The sequence below is a fragment of the Patagioenas fasciata genome, chromosome 2 (genome assembly GCF_037038585.1).
Source record: "Patagioenas fasciata isolate bPatFas1 chromosome 2, bPatFas1.hap1, whole genome shotgun sequence".
In the NCBI taxonomy this organism is placed as follows: Eukaryota; Metazoa; Chordata; class Aves; order Columbiformes; family Columbidae; genus Patagioenas; species Patagioenas fasciata.
The window spans coordinates 124,881,526-124,896,452 of record NC_092521.1 but is presented as its reverse complement, the minus strand read 5'-3'; the positions used below and the strand labels follow the sequence as shown (position 1 = coordinate 124,896,452).

At 39.3% G+C, this 14,927-nt stretch overlaps 1 long non-coding RNA gene across 3 annotated transcripts in view; it reads left to right on the top strand.

Annotated features, from left to right (window-relative positions):
• Positions 1 to 14,927, top strand: part of LOC139827265 (uncharacterized) — a 16,251-nt gene extending 1,324 nt beyond the window's left edge. Inside the window, exons 2-5 of one of the 3 annotated variants that reach the window (XR_011737706.1) lie at positions 2,302 to 2,529; positions 7,151 to 7,337; positions 8,267 to 8,446; positions 10,024 to 14,927. This is a non-coding gene — a long non-coding RNA (uncharacterized lncRNA). Of the gene's footprint in view, position 1; positions 5,882 to 7,150; positions 7,338 to 8,266; positions 8,447 to 10,023 lie in introns of those variants that run through there. The other 2 variants (XR_011737705.1, XR_011737707.1) reach the window with 2 other exon arrangements.

Below are 14,927 nucleotides of genomic sequence, written 5' to 3'. Positions count from 1 at the left end.
TTCTCCTCGCAGGATTGCGAGTATATTTACTTTTCATGCACATATGCACATGTACTTTCTGTGCTCAATATGAGCACGTGTAAAATTAATCTTTGCATAATCGCAGGTGTATTTTCCTCCCGTGCTTCCACATAAGCACGTGAAACTTTCCGTGCACATTTGCATGCATACTTTCCGTGCTGAATACAAGCACGTGTATAAATTATTTCCTGGCACAGTTGCGAGTGTATTTTCCTCCTGTGCTTCCACATAAGCACATGTAATATTCCGTGCACCTTCGCACATGTATTTCTCCTCACAGGATTGCGAGTGTATTATAAATTTACCCTCGCAGGATTGCAAGTGTACACTTTCCATACTCAGTAAGAGTACTTGTATCCCTTTAAAATAATCCAACACCGTGTTCAGGCAAGTGTGTACTTCTCCCGGACTCAGGAACGGCTCCGGCATTGTTTTGGGTGAAGCCATGTGCATGCACTCTGTGGACCGCCTGTTGTATTAGTTGCTGCCCCTTAATAATTTTCCTCAACTGATACACGAACCTGTATTCAAGTCACTTTTGGAGTGCTAAAACCCTGTTTCTCACCAGTTTAATAAAAGTTGTTTTGGACCCTGTTGTCCCTTAAACTAACCTCGGGGTACCTCCGTGACAGACTGAGCACCAGGTATTTATATTGGAGAGGTTGCAAGACCTCCATGTCAGCACAGAGCTGACAAGTAAAGCAGGAGAGGTAGCAGAACCCAAACAAAAGTCTCAGCCTGTCTCAGCCTGTCCACAAAAAGCAACGGCAGCAGTGGTAGTCAGCAGTAGGTTTTCAAGTTGGTACTTTATGTTTGCTTTTACATATAAGAAGAAAATTAGGAGCTCTGGATGTGACTGAAATAGTAGCTGTCCCTAAGCTGATTATGAGTAGGACATCTATTGCAATTTTTGTTTTCAAGTGTTTTGAAAGACTTAAGTGCAGCTATACTTATGGGGAGGAGAATGCCGGGGGAAAGGGATATGCTTGTTGTAGTCAGCATTTAGCATCATCATATAGCGTGTGTTATATAGCCGTGTAAGAACTACATTCATATTGAACAATCAAACCTTAATTGAAATGAAGCAGCAAGGTGTGGTGAGTGGAAGGAGTGGTGAAAAGGTTTTAAGTCTTGCGTTTCGTCTGAATTTTGCCAATGAGCTGAAGCGCTTTAGAAAAACAAATGGAAGATCAGTTACTGTTTGTTTTGGCTTCTGTAATCCTTTGATAAAAGGCATGAGGTTAATTTGGTAATAGCTGAAATTATTCTCAGCTAAAAGTATTCTGCAATTTTAACCACAGTGATCGTTGAGATTACACAATCTTGGCTAAAGTTTGTTTGGCTGTGTCACAGTGGTTTGGCAATCTGACATTTTTCTTTGGAGAGTGTATTTATTTTTAAATTATTGCTCTAAAAGATTTTATTTTCCAAAAGTTTGAATATTGGTGAGTGCAGGAGTATGTGTTCACTGTCAAATATTTGCAATGAAGCTCTCTAGAATTTGCATACAGCCTGAAACAATAGCTCTGAATGCTATGATTTTTTTCCTTTTAATTTCAGTGGAACTGTAAGCTTAAAACCTCACAAGCAAGATTTATGCCCTACTCATGGAACATGGACACTTATCCCTGCAATTTTTATTCAGTGGTGCTCACACGAGCACTTATTGGTTACACTTCCTGAAAAATGTAAATGTACAAGTAGCCCACTCGCACTTAGCAGCACTTTCTCTTGCTGAGAAATGACTCAGTTTCTTTAGAACTGATTTGATAATGTGGATAAATCAGCTGTATTTCTCTGCATGAAGAAATGACAGCTACAATGCTGGTAGAAGAAAGAGGGTCATGCGTTAGTTGGCTGATGTGGTGTAAATGAATGAAGGATAGTTGTATCATAATGAGAAGCAAATAGTTCAGATGAGGTTTTCCATTTTTGTATTTCAGAGAAATTTCTGGACACTGAAAATGTCTCTGACTCTAAGGGAATGGTCCATGACACTGTTTAATCTCTCACTTCTTTATCTTCATGTTTATTGGGAGTTGTATCTGGCCTTCTTTCTTGAACTAGTTTAACGTCATCCTCTTTAATAAGAGGTATGTTATTCACTGTTGCTGTTATAAGCCAGAATTTTATTTTCAGATCCCACCATGTAACATAGATAAGGTTAAAACAGAAAGACTTTCTCACAGTTATAATTTAAAAACAACCAAAACCAAAAACAACAGATGTCTGCTTGCTTTGTTGTTATTCTTCCAGCTTCCTTTGGTAACTTTTTTTCAGGGCAGACATCTTTTCCTGCTAGCATCAGAAGAAAAAGCAAGTTCCCTTTGCTGGGAGAAGAAAAGCAATCCAGCTGACCTCACAAGTCCCCTTTGTTCTGGACTGAGACTTAAAAAAATCAGTCTCCAAGCTAGAGAAAGACTCCAAGATGACATCACAAAAGTTTGAGTGTCAAAGCCGTCTTGCTTACTTTGGATTTGGCATGATAACTTTGAGACTGTGTTAGAGGTCAGTTCTCAGTAAGTATCATTGTTCTTAGCCATTTAACATTTAGAGTTGTGATACTGTCTATGCCAATATTCTTCAAATACACAGAATTTCTGTATTATATGCACTATACTTGTGATCCTACTTTCGATCCAACAGAAGTAGCTATTTGTCAGCTAGAGCTTGTGACTTAAGTAAGTACAAAAAGAGAGCAATAGTCTTTACCACGATGTACTTAGTAAGCTACTTTTCCAAACTGCATCATCAATAGTTTGTTAAAATCAGCCTGAGCAAAAATCTTAGAGAAGTTTGACCTGGCCAGGTATGTACAGAGTGAGGGGAAAAGGTTGTTTATGCTTGTTATTTATATGAAAGTGATATAAATGGCAGCTTGAGGAAAGTAACATCATATAGCATACCTATTCTGATTTGATAGCAACAGCTAAGATGGTGCCACAGCTCATGAGCAAAGGGGCTTACACCATAGCACCACTTGTGGTGTTTTAGCAAGCATGTAGTTCACTACCATACAGCCTCTGCAGGCCCTTTGTTTCTAGCCTCCACAGATCCTCCTTTTCTGAGTGTCTGCTCCACATGTTCTCCATCTTTTAGTTCAGACATAACTTCCAGCTCAAAATTTGAGCCTTGCATCCCAGGTAGCCCAGGCTAAAAAGGAGAGCCATCGTATTTTTACATTTTGTGGGAGCTCAGGATAACAAAGAAAAGGCAGAATAAAACTGATTGATTTCTGGAAATGAACCTGTACATGATGTCAAGAGGACCTTGAAGCCACACAAGATGTTTCTGGGAGCTCCTATCCATACCTTGCTGTCACTGGAGGACTTGGCTTATCTGCCATGCTTCTTAAGGGGAGAAGCCTAACATTTGTCAGCTGCCTCAGGGACTAGAGCTACAGGTGTTTCCACTTGCTGTGGCTGAGCCTGAGCAGCATGCTTGTTATATTCCTAGTGTGACTACTCTGTGTTACCTGGGTTCCTAGACGTATCTGGGTGTGGGGAAAAAGTTTAAAATCAGTATAGATTGACCAGGAAGTGTTTAACTACTTGGAGGTCCTCCTTCACAATGATTTTGCCAACATCTTCCAACCAACATGTCTCTGCCTTTGTGAGCATAAGGAGGGTATTTCTGTAGATCCCTCACAGCTTCCAGGACTTCGGGTATGTTGGTGACATGGGAGACCCTCCTTCAAGTAAGGCTACTATTTTGCTGTGGTACTTGTGCCTGAGGCCTGCCCTGGATAGGGAAACAATTGTGCTTCAGCCTCTTGTCCTTTCACATTCTTGCGGTGCAGAACGGCAAGCTTTCTTGGGCCCCTACCAAGACTCGTGTCTGGTTCTGCTCTGGGAGCAGGCTGTCTGTGGACTGGGAAACCTATGACATTGTGGCTGTGACTGTGAGGGGACAGTCCTGGAGTGGATGGATGGGGCAAATGAGAGTCTGTGAGCCTGGCACTTGAACAAAAGAGGTGCAGTTGAGGAGAGCTGTAAGAAAAGTTTTGCTGGTTATTTCACCAGGGTCATGTCAGGTAAGCAAAATAAATAGCAGTCCTGACTGAGCTGCTGTTTACAACATCTCAGAGCAGGTTTGCATTCAGAGCCCCTATAGCACCATTTTGAAATGGCACCCACAGCAATTGCAGTAGGAAATTGAGTAATTGTGTGCAAGAGTCAGCTATGGGGAGGCCAAGAGAAGTTTAAATGCTCTGAGAAGCAAGTGAACTGCAAAGAGTGGTGCCTAGATACAGCTTGATTAATATGTGAGTACCAGCAGCAGCTGAGGCCATGACAGGCTGCGTTGCTAACTAGAAATTCCATCTTGTCATACTTGGCTGTTCCAGAGTATATGACTCACATGTGATTAACCTGAAATTCCTTCCTGGATACAGGAGTGGCTGGGGAGAGAAAAGGTCTCATGTTTTTAGGTGGGTGGAAGGGTACTCCCATCAAGGGTCTTGTGACTCTGTCTGCTTGGGTTGTATGTGCTGATGAGATGTTCTGCTGTATGAAACAGGGAGTGTAATCTAAGCAGTGTCCCTGTGCCACAACCTTCTGTTTTTTCTTCCTCAGCTGTGAGTGTGCATACCTACATGAACACACAAGCTGCAGGCAGGTGAGCCTTCCAGGCTTTCTGGAGAAGTCTACACAGAGCAATGAGGCTGTTCTAGTCAGCAGCTGCGGACACCAGCTAGGCTAATTCACTCAGACTGAAGAAACAAACCTATGGGGAAAGCAGAAAACAGGTTAAGCTATTAGGGTTGAGAATAAAAGTATAACAGAAGCATGTAGGAACAAAATTAGAAATGAAGTGCAACAGCAAGCAAAATAAAAACCTCACATCACTCTAGAAGCCCTCTAATTGTATGAAGTAGAAAGGCTTCTCTAACTGTAAAGTATGAAAACTTGCTTTTTCAGAAAATAAAAGGTGTCAGGAAGGCAGTACCTTCTAGACTTCACTTCAAAAGATCAGTAAAATATGGAAACTATTGCGTTAGCCTCGGTTAAGGGTAGAATATTTTAGTCAGGTATTTTCAAATTTACCTCAAGTCTCTCTTCAACTTCCTCCTAGCATATTTAAAGTTCTTGCTAACAGAGGAATTTAGCAGGTGTAGTTGAGCTGCATGGAGGCAGAGCGGCTGTTAAAATTACTTTCTGAGGACCCCTCAGGCCTATGTTTCTGTTGTTGCTCATGTCATAGAATCATAGAACTGTTTGGGTTGGAAGGCACCTTTAAAGGTCACCTAGTCTAACTGCCCTGCAATGAGCAGGGACATCTTTCACTAAATCAGGTAGCTCAAAGCCATGTCCAGCCTGGCCTTGAACACTTCCAATTATGGGGCATTGCTTCTCTGGGCAACCTGTTCCAGTGTCTCACCACCTTCATTTTAAAAAAAATTATTTCCTATCTCAAATCTAAATCTACCTTTTTTCAGTTTGAACCCATTGCCCTGTCACAAAAGGCCTTGATAAAAAGTGCATCCTGTCTCCCAGTATGCTCCTTGTTCTATCTCATGTCCTGGAGTCCATGCCACTCTGCTTGGTACTAGCTGAAGGTTTCAACCCCAAAAAATTCTCCTTATAATCCTGCTCCTAGTCAGGTTAATTTACCTATGAAACACAGTCCAACTTCTGTGGCATAATCCTGATCTCATCCTAACCCTGTTGGTTGTAAATCAAAACTTGTGCAATGCTTTGGAATTTTCTTTTTCCATAAAACTATATCTCTTTTGTGTGTTTTTTTTTTTTTTTTTTAAACCTTAAAACTTATGTTGCAATACGCAACTGGTCAACAATCTCCAAACATCTGCCATGGGTAAATACAGGAAGTCTCTTGTGGGTATTGTACTTCATATCTGGTAAGCTCTGAACCTCAACATTTCCAGTCATTACTCTCAAGAAGTAATTTCCTACTGCAAGCTCTTTTTTTTGTTAAAAATATGTTTTTTAATACTTGTCTATCCTTGAAATAAAATAATAAATTTTTAATGTTTTCAACCAGATTCATAAAAATAACTGATAGTTTTCCAGTCATGTTGAGTCCCAGTTATTTATGTATACAACATGACTAAAGAATAATTACCTTTACTAGTAAAATATTCTGCTTTATATGTGTGAAAAGGATACTGAAAACAATGTTTAAAGTCAGTAAGCATATTTGTTTACAATTTTTTTAATTGTTTCTTCTTTTGAGATAAATTGTTCGTTCTCATTCAGTAATAAATCATTAGGGCTCAATAAGGCAAGAAGAAATATTTGTTGTTAGTACTGACTCTAGCTGGTAGAAAATAGTAGTAGTAAATAGCAGTAGAGTGGAAAATACTTCTCTCTTTGGAAGTCTGGCCTTTTGAATATCAAGATCACTGTTGCAAGGCAATGTCAAAATAAGTAACTGCTTGAACTCAGTTTAAAATACTTTTTTATTTCCTACTTTGTAGCCTCAGTCACTGGCCAGATTCAGCTTTGTGAGTATTTTACTTAAATTGAAGAATGCAGTGACAGAGAACCCAGTTATGTCTGTGGTGCACTGGTTTTATTTACAAGAAATGCACACAAAATCCTATTTCCCTGAAAAGAGGAAGGGTCAAACAATAGGACGCACATTGTCTGCTTACAATTTGTTCTTTTGACTTTCCTTTGGTGACATAAAACTGTTGCTTCTTTTGCTCTTTGTGTCTCTTTTTTCTGTTTGCTTGCTGGGTGCTGATGACACAGATACACACTGTCCTTCCAAACTATACTTAACCTTTGCATTTGTTCAAACCACAGTGCTACCGTTTATACCACCTATCTCAGTTCCTACCCCAGCCTTGTCACATTTGTCCAGATTTCAGCCAGTGTTTTTTACTGTGTCAGTTATTGATAAGTAAAGGCAAATTTAGCATGATTAGATAATTCTGCCCACTATTTTCAGCAGTACCCACTGGGCAAAATCAATGGCTGCTCCCAGAGACAGCAAATCTATGGAAACTTATACAACTAAAAATGTATTTATGCAATCTTAGTGTTCAAAGTGCTGTGGTATATGGCAGCATGTATGCTGCGTTTGCGTCTTTTTTCCTTCTGGATGAAAATAGCTATCACTTCTGAGGGAAACGGGCTCTTTCTCACACTGGTATTTCCTGCAGGACTTCAGGAGAGTGCTGGCTTTGGAACTGCTGCTTCCCACAGCAACAGAATGGTGCTGAACTGCTGCTGTTAGAGGCAGGGGCCCTTGCTGAGTCTTGAGCTAAGTTGGAGGAAAGGATCAGTGACCCTGCTGCTCCTGGAGGCAGCCCTTTCCTTTACTGGATGCTGCAAGACTCTTAGTTCCAGGTGAGGTCCCAGTTCAGCTGTCCCACAGCTACTGTCTGTCACGGCTGCATGATCTGCCTCTGTGTTGGGCAGGGAGTGCTCACAGAGTTCAGTGCTTCTCCAAAGGTGGGAAAACCTTTGTTTCAGCAGTGGAAGAAACGTCTCCTGTGAATGGTAGAGTTGGTGCATCTGAAGTGGCAGAAACTCTGCTATTACAACAAATGACATCTATGACCATTCAAGGATTTTACAGGGTAGTCTCTGAAATGGAGTAAAAATGCTTTGAAGAGGAAGACAGTATAATTTTTTTCCTAACTGGTTGTGGAACAGAGTTATTCTTGCGGTGTTACCACATCTGCACCTCAAGACAGCTAGCTGTCACTCACACCTCTAGATAAGCTCCTTGGTGAACAAGTTCTTCAGCAGAACTGACTTGATAGATCCAGATGGGATGCCAGTGGTAGCTGTGGTCACACCTTTTCCTTAAATTAAGCACATGATTCTGTGTGATGGAGGGGAGTGTGTGAGCTGGCATAGGCAGGATGCAGGAAAAAACACAAAACCAGAGATGAAATGCAAAGAGTGAATTTATTTTCATTACTTTGCTAACAGAGGTAACCCCAAAGCAGCACTGGGCAGAGGCACACAAGTGGGGACACAAGTGCCGTGAGCTAGAGGACCTGCTGGTTTTGCCTTAGGGATTCACACAGGAGTAGTTTTCTGCTGTGCTTTGATCTTCTCCACAGCAGGGCAGGAATATTAAGTATGTTCAATAAGGTGTCTGTAAGCCTATCACAGGCCTATGATATCTAAACACAGAGGTTCGACTTGTCAGGCACACAAGACTAAACAACAATTAGTACAGTATATGTGTTTTTCTACACACCAGGTACGAGTCACTTGAGCGTGTTTACAGTCCTTCTTCTTAATCTTCCCTAATATTCCCACAGGGAGTTTTGTCATTGACCTAATTAGGATCAAAAGCAAATCGTAATGCCTGCCTGCATGACCCTGTGATGTCAGTAGAAGTTTTGCCGTTGTACTTCTGTACCAACTTCGTAACACATCATGACTTCCATCTGCATAGAAACCCAACCAACTAAAGCTCTTACCAAGCTTCTGGGATAAAGGTGAGTAAAAACAAAATACTGGACCAAAATCTGCTTTGTGCTATTTTATGTTTCATAGAAATTTAACTCCATTAATTGTTGTGGAATTTCTTTTCAGTTGCAATGTTGTAACCAAGTGCAGAGCTTTTGCCTCATATGTCTCCCAGCTTCAGAAAATGTTCTGATCAGGAATCTTTTAATTTCTTTCAATTTTTTTAACGTCGAAGTTATTTCACTAACACTTCTTTATCTTTGCTGCTGAACATACATTTGATTAATAAATTTAGTCCTTCTCTTCACATGACCTATTTGAGTCTTAATGCTGTTGCTTGGATACGCTTTGCTCTTCCAAGTGAGGCACTTGGTTTCATCTTGCTTTTTCTTGCGCTTTGGGCAATACAAATGGATTGTTATTGAATTTTTTTTTCAGTTTTTTAAATATATTTGGTTTATCTGGCACCTTGGTTTCAGCAGGATTTTTGTCTTTGACTGCAGATTTGTCATTTTATGTATAGCATATCCTGTGTAACATTGAATAGTGTGCTATTCTTGCTTTGCTTTACCACCAGTCACAAAAATGACACCATTATGCTCAGCAAAGGCAAATCACTACATAATTTATGGGAATACTAATATTTATAGATAAACAGGGAGATATTAAATTTCCTTTTTGTATGTGTACTGTAGCTGCAAGTTAATTCCTGGATCACCTTACATAAATTCATCTTTTTGCTTTAATCCTGGACTAGTAAAAGTGTACAAAAAGAATAAACTAAAGCATTTTAATTTGGGCTGAAGTATTCTTACTCCGTTATGGAGTTGTGCTTGTACCATTTTGAAAAAGGTGCAGTAGTTTTGAAAACAAAAGTTGAAGGAAGGGTGGCAGAGACTTTCAGAGGTAGAGAATAACTCTCATGTGTGGAGAAGTTAAACAGGTTAGAATTTTTGGCCTAGAAGAGTGATGATGGAAGGCAGCACAGGAAAAATCTTTAAAGCAATGAATGGTGTAGAAAGGTAAACAAGAAGCAAGCGTTCACATAATCTCACAATACAAGAATTAGGAACATCTTGTGCATCATATAACATGAAAAAAAATCGGAAGGAAGCAGTTTTTCATGTGACAGAAATAGTGGACTGTGATACTTTTGGAGACTGAGGAGGCAGTACTATAAAAAGGGATTAGGTAGAGTAATGCAAGGTGGTGTTGGTTGCCATTGAAGATAGTGGCCAGGTGCAAACCCCATCTCAGTCCGTTGGTCACTGATTGCTGGAAGCTGAAAACATGTACAACAGGAAGGTTCGGAGCGTGTTGTTAGATTTTTGTATGGGTTGTATTCTGATTTATATAATATGTTGTCTGGCCATCTTCACTGCTACTTGTAACGATGATAACTGAATCAAAGATAGCACACATATAGTTCCCTATGCTACAGGCACATCTTGATTTTGGTGTGTAGGGTGTTTTGGACATGTAGAGGAATTCTGAGAAAAAAGGGAAAACTTTCAAAGTTTATTCTGGACGAGGCATTCAATATGCTTACTGTTATGTGGCTAAGTAACCATACTGACGTGTTTAATACTGTGTATTTTCTTTGTAGGCACACCCAAAGTTTCATTATGGTTTGTACTGCTGAAGAAATAATAGAAATCAAGGACTTAGAATTCTGTGAAGAGAGCAGTAATTGATGGTGATACGTTGTGGAAGCACATTCCTGAAATGCGTTAAGTACTTGGACGTTCCATTTATTAACAGTACTAGCAAATGTTACTTGTATGAACACATTACTGTAGGCTGTGTGAAAGAAAATTGATGCATATGCTTGTTAACAATCAAAATGAGAATAGCTTGCATAATAACGTTCTTGATGGGTAATTTCTTGTGTAAGGAACTGCTGGCTTTTAAGGCTGATGCGGAAAACTGCTCTCTCAAGAAAAGAATGAAGTGCCCACCTAACTGGAGAAGCAAGAAGCTAAATAAGCTGCTTAACGTAGCTGTCTAGTACCGTTTTACTTGCTATCATTCCTGTTCTCCAGCTGTGACTTCAGAAAGCTGCAGATCTGTCAGCAGTCTTGTGGTGTATTTGGCAGCCCTCTGCAGGTATCTGTGATACCCAAGGGTGTGTCAAGTGGCACTAGACGATGCAGATGAACTCTGTGAGTGGCAGCTGAAAGGTCACCTGAGAGACTATTGCTGACAGTCCTTCAGGTAACAGAAGTGTGGAGGAAGCTATCTGGGGAACCAATTCCTCACCTAGATTTGTCAGAGCACAGATGTACAGTCCCACAAATCTAAATTTTAGACTTAATTTCATGGCCTGAAGGTAATGGAGTCAATACAAATTAGTCACATTAAAAAATCATGTATGCATGAGTTATGCAAGAATAGATTCCACACTGTATACAGTACAGTACTGGGTACATTACTTTGATTAAATTTTTACTTAATTTTTGTATCTAGTATGGAAGAAACTTTCATAAAGGTCAGTTAAATGCTAAGATATAGTTTCTTCTGGTCTTTTAAGGAACTATCATTTCTTTACCATTTTCCTCCTTATTCCAATATGTTCAGATGCTGTTGAAATTGTCCTGTACCAAACATGTACATTTAAAATAGCAAATACATGTATATGGCTTTTAAAATTAAAAAATCAAATTGGTGAACTAGCTTTATTATCCACTGCATCTCTCAGAGAGTTGAATAAGGACGTGTAGTGACTAAATCAACAATTAAATGTAACAGATTTTAAAAAACCTAACAAAACATTACAGATCTATATAGCAAAATCCAACAAGATATTAATATCTAGAATAATCTGCAAAATGTTGGTCAATAAGAAAATCCTTAAAATAATATAATACAAACAATACTACATCTTACCACAAGAGCTCTGCATTTTTTTAATCAATGTTAACATTTCTTGTAAATTTATCATGTTGTTTTTCTTAGTATTTATGACATAATGTTACTTTTGTCATACAACAAAATCTCAGGAGTACATTGAGATCTCCTGAAAGATCGTTTAACTAAATGAGGCACAAATGTTGTCCATTGAGGGCAAAATGTGTTTCATCTTTTAATCTTAAAGTCCTCTTTAAAAATGTCAGAAAGGGATGTGTGTTTGATTACTTTGCTCATGATTAAGGAAAAAATCAAATGTATCTGATAAGTCAGTGTTGCCTCTTACTAACAGTTGCCTAAGCAAGGGGTATGGAAAACTTAAGTATATTCACAACATGCCTTTCTTCTGGCTAGACGATGCTGGTGTCTATAGCCTTACAGCACACTATGTCAGGGTGAGGTACTGTAATTACATCATCTAATATTGCCAGTACTTATCCTAGTTCCACCATTTATCAATCTCCCTGCTTCTAAGAATGTTAGATGCCCAGAATGTTTTAGATTGCAGTGTTTCAAATCCAGAATGTTTTAGATTGGAGTGTTTCAAACCTAGGTTAGTGTGAGTTTCAAACTTCTCTGAATTGATAAAGTTCCACAGCTGCATACATTCTCAGTGGCTTTAGAGTACACAACCGTATTAAGCAGGAACAGGCTTGTAACAGCCTGGTCTACCAGTTGTTGCACAGATTCATATTTCTAGACACAAAGATCCTTATTTCCAGCAGGTCCTACCTATCTGGCATGTGAAGAACAGACTCTCTATACAGTTGTCATGTACCACTAAGGGCAGCCTTTCAGCCCTTCACCCCAGACATTTGGAAGTGCCTGAGGGAGTGTCTTGACTGTGTCTGTTACTTGTGCACTTACACTGGCATGGTGACTACTTGTGGTCACCTGAAACAATCTCACTTAGTGTGGAGGTGGGATTTCGATTCAGACAAGCTGGCTTAGCTGCTTCTTACTCTTGCTTTTGTTAGCAAGCTGCCAGCTTCCAAGCGACAACACAAATGAGTGCTGACAGTCACCCAGTACTTCCCAGCATTTCCAGAGTGTTCGAAAGAGCAGATAAGTTCTTTCACAGTTAAGTGAGAGTCATAAATACTGTTGCAGGTGTGGATTTAATAAAGCAATAGAGGATTTAATCCTCCCACATCTCAACATCAGCCTTCACCGCCTAGTTCCCTGCTGTAGTACAGGAAGCTGATGCTATTAGTATAGCACTGCAGCTCCCCTCAGAGTCTTCAGTCTCATGTGCCTGGGAAGAAGCTATGGATGTCTCCAACAGCCAAAAAATGTGCTCTCTGCCTGCACTGCTGGTCCACAATGTTAAGTGTCCCAGCACAGGGAGCCTGCCTACTTTATGTGACCTCTGGGGGAGCGTGTTCTTGCCACATTGCCCAATATGGCCACGGCGTGCACCTCCAATGTGTGGCTCTACACAGAAGAGAGAAGCTGTCATCCATCATCTTCATGTAGGGCCTCCATCCACCCCAGTATTGCAGTAACATAAAAGGCACGATGTTCCCATGAGTTCTAGGGCCTTACATGCAATACTTGCAGGATGCACTGTGACTCAATACAGCTTTAAGTACATCCACTCATACACAGGCTGGACAGAGATTGTCTGTACCCAGACACCTGTCACTCATTAAAACTGAAGGGAATACAGGCTCTTGGTTATATAACATAAAACAAAATACTATTTTATTTTTCCTGAAAAAGAAAGGAACCCCAAACAGAACTTGCATTCTGTTATTTGGTTTAAGTGACTTTAGATAACTCAGAAAAAAAATATTTTTAAGGGCAATATTAATTGTTAATCTTTCTTGACTTTCACTTGACTTGACATTTGATATTAAGAATGGAGGATCTTTTTTTTAATTTAATGTTTTGCTTAGCTTATTTCACTGTAGTATTACCACAAAGGAGCAGTTCCTTCTGCAGCTTAAAATGGGGCAAATACTACACTCTTCTGCCATTCTATCTTGACAAACACTAGATGTGTGCTTCAGAAGGAACTCAATGAGGAGAACAGAAATAGAACTCCTGTTTTCTACCACATTGCATTTCTAATTGCTGATTGGAGATGATTTTCCCTAAAATAAAGACTTTTTAAAATTAGGTTTGATACATCTGAGTGTGCTTCAAATCAGATTATAGAATTATACATTATAGAAATAAAAGGAAAATTCAACAGTCTTGAGAAAGATGTTCTGTACAGACTTATAGTACTAAATTTTAAGTGGGCCACTTGATATTCATCAAAGATAATACACTAGTCTAATAAGTCAGACTTTGTAGAAAATTTCTGTAAGTTTACAAACATTATGTCTCTGGTATTTCTAAATGTGTGACTATAGCAGACAGGTCAGGTTAAACATTTTCTCAGTTTCACTGAGTGTCTTGTGTTGCCCTGAACTGAGAGAATATATCATGTATCTTTATTACCCCACGCTCTGAACATTTGATGACAGCACTGGGACCCATGTGGATTCAGATGGTGAAAAACTACCAGACTCTGCATTCAAGAAGGAACTAGATACCAAAAGTACATGTTGAACTAGATCAGCACATGCAATCTCTTAACAGCAGCATATGCACACCTCCTTGTTTTGTCAGCACAGTGCTTGCCAGCCCTGTAGAAGAGGTAACAAGCAAAAAACTTTCTCTTTTGACTCATCTAATTTTTCTTTAACAGCTAGTATTACTTTGGTGATGGCTTTGCAGTGTTAAAGTGATTATTTCAATTGACACTATTTTCATGAGCTCAGTATTTTGTTCTTGGTGTTGGTGGTTTCTAAGGGGTCAAGTTCCATAATTTTGCAAAGTCCAGTTATCACATTTATATTTTGGTCAAAAATATAAGAGTGATTTATTCAAGGCTTGTCATTTTTATATCTGTTTTGGAGTCCTGTATGAGTAGATACCTGTATGCATCAATTGGGGGTCATCTGAAAATGAAGTGGAAGCTCTGTTTCTGAGTATGTAGATGTCATACATAACTAGACTCACATCAGTAATAATGACAAGCTTGGGCTCTCAGAAACAGCAATTAACAGAAATAGGATACCTGTAGTTAATGAATTTAACTAGTTTTGTCATTTTCCAAGCGGCGGTGAAAACAGTCAAATGAACAGATGCACAATTCATACTAAGGCATGGTAAGTAAATGAAGAAATTATATATAGATCTGCAAATGTATCATACAACCAAATAGTGTATACTGTATGAAACGAAAACAAATTGTGAAGTCTATACATTTAAAACGTTGGACAGCTGTCAAATCTGTGATTGTTTTGCCAGCAGTATGCCAGTGCTATAGCCCTTGCCTAACTGTATAAGCCAGTGTATTTCCCTAGAGAAATCATTTTATGACAGTTCGAAGAATCAGCTAGAAAAACTTACACAACTCATCTTTTCATAACCAAGGGCTCCAAAAAGACCAGCTCCCAAGTTATGCTTCAGGTTACTTAAAAGTTAGAGTAAAATGGACTGTATAAAGTGAATATGTGCTATCTGCATTTTATGTAGGTACTTTCATGAAGTTGTCTGTAAGAACACATGAAATATTTTATGAAGCACAATAAAAACCACATGTGCACA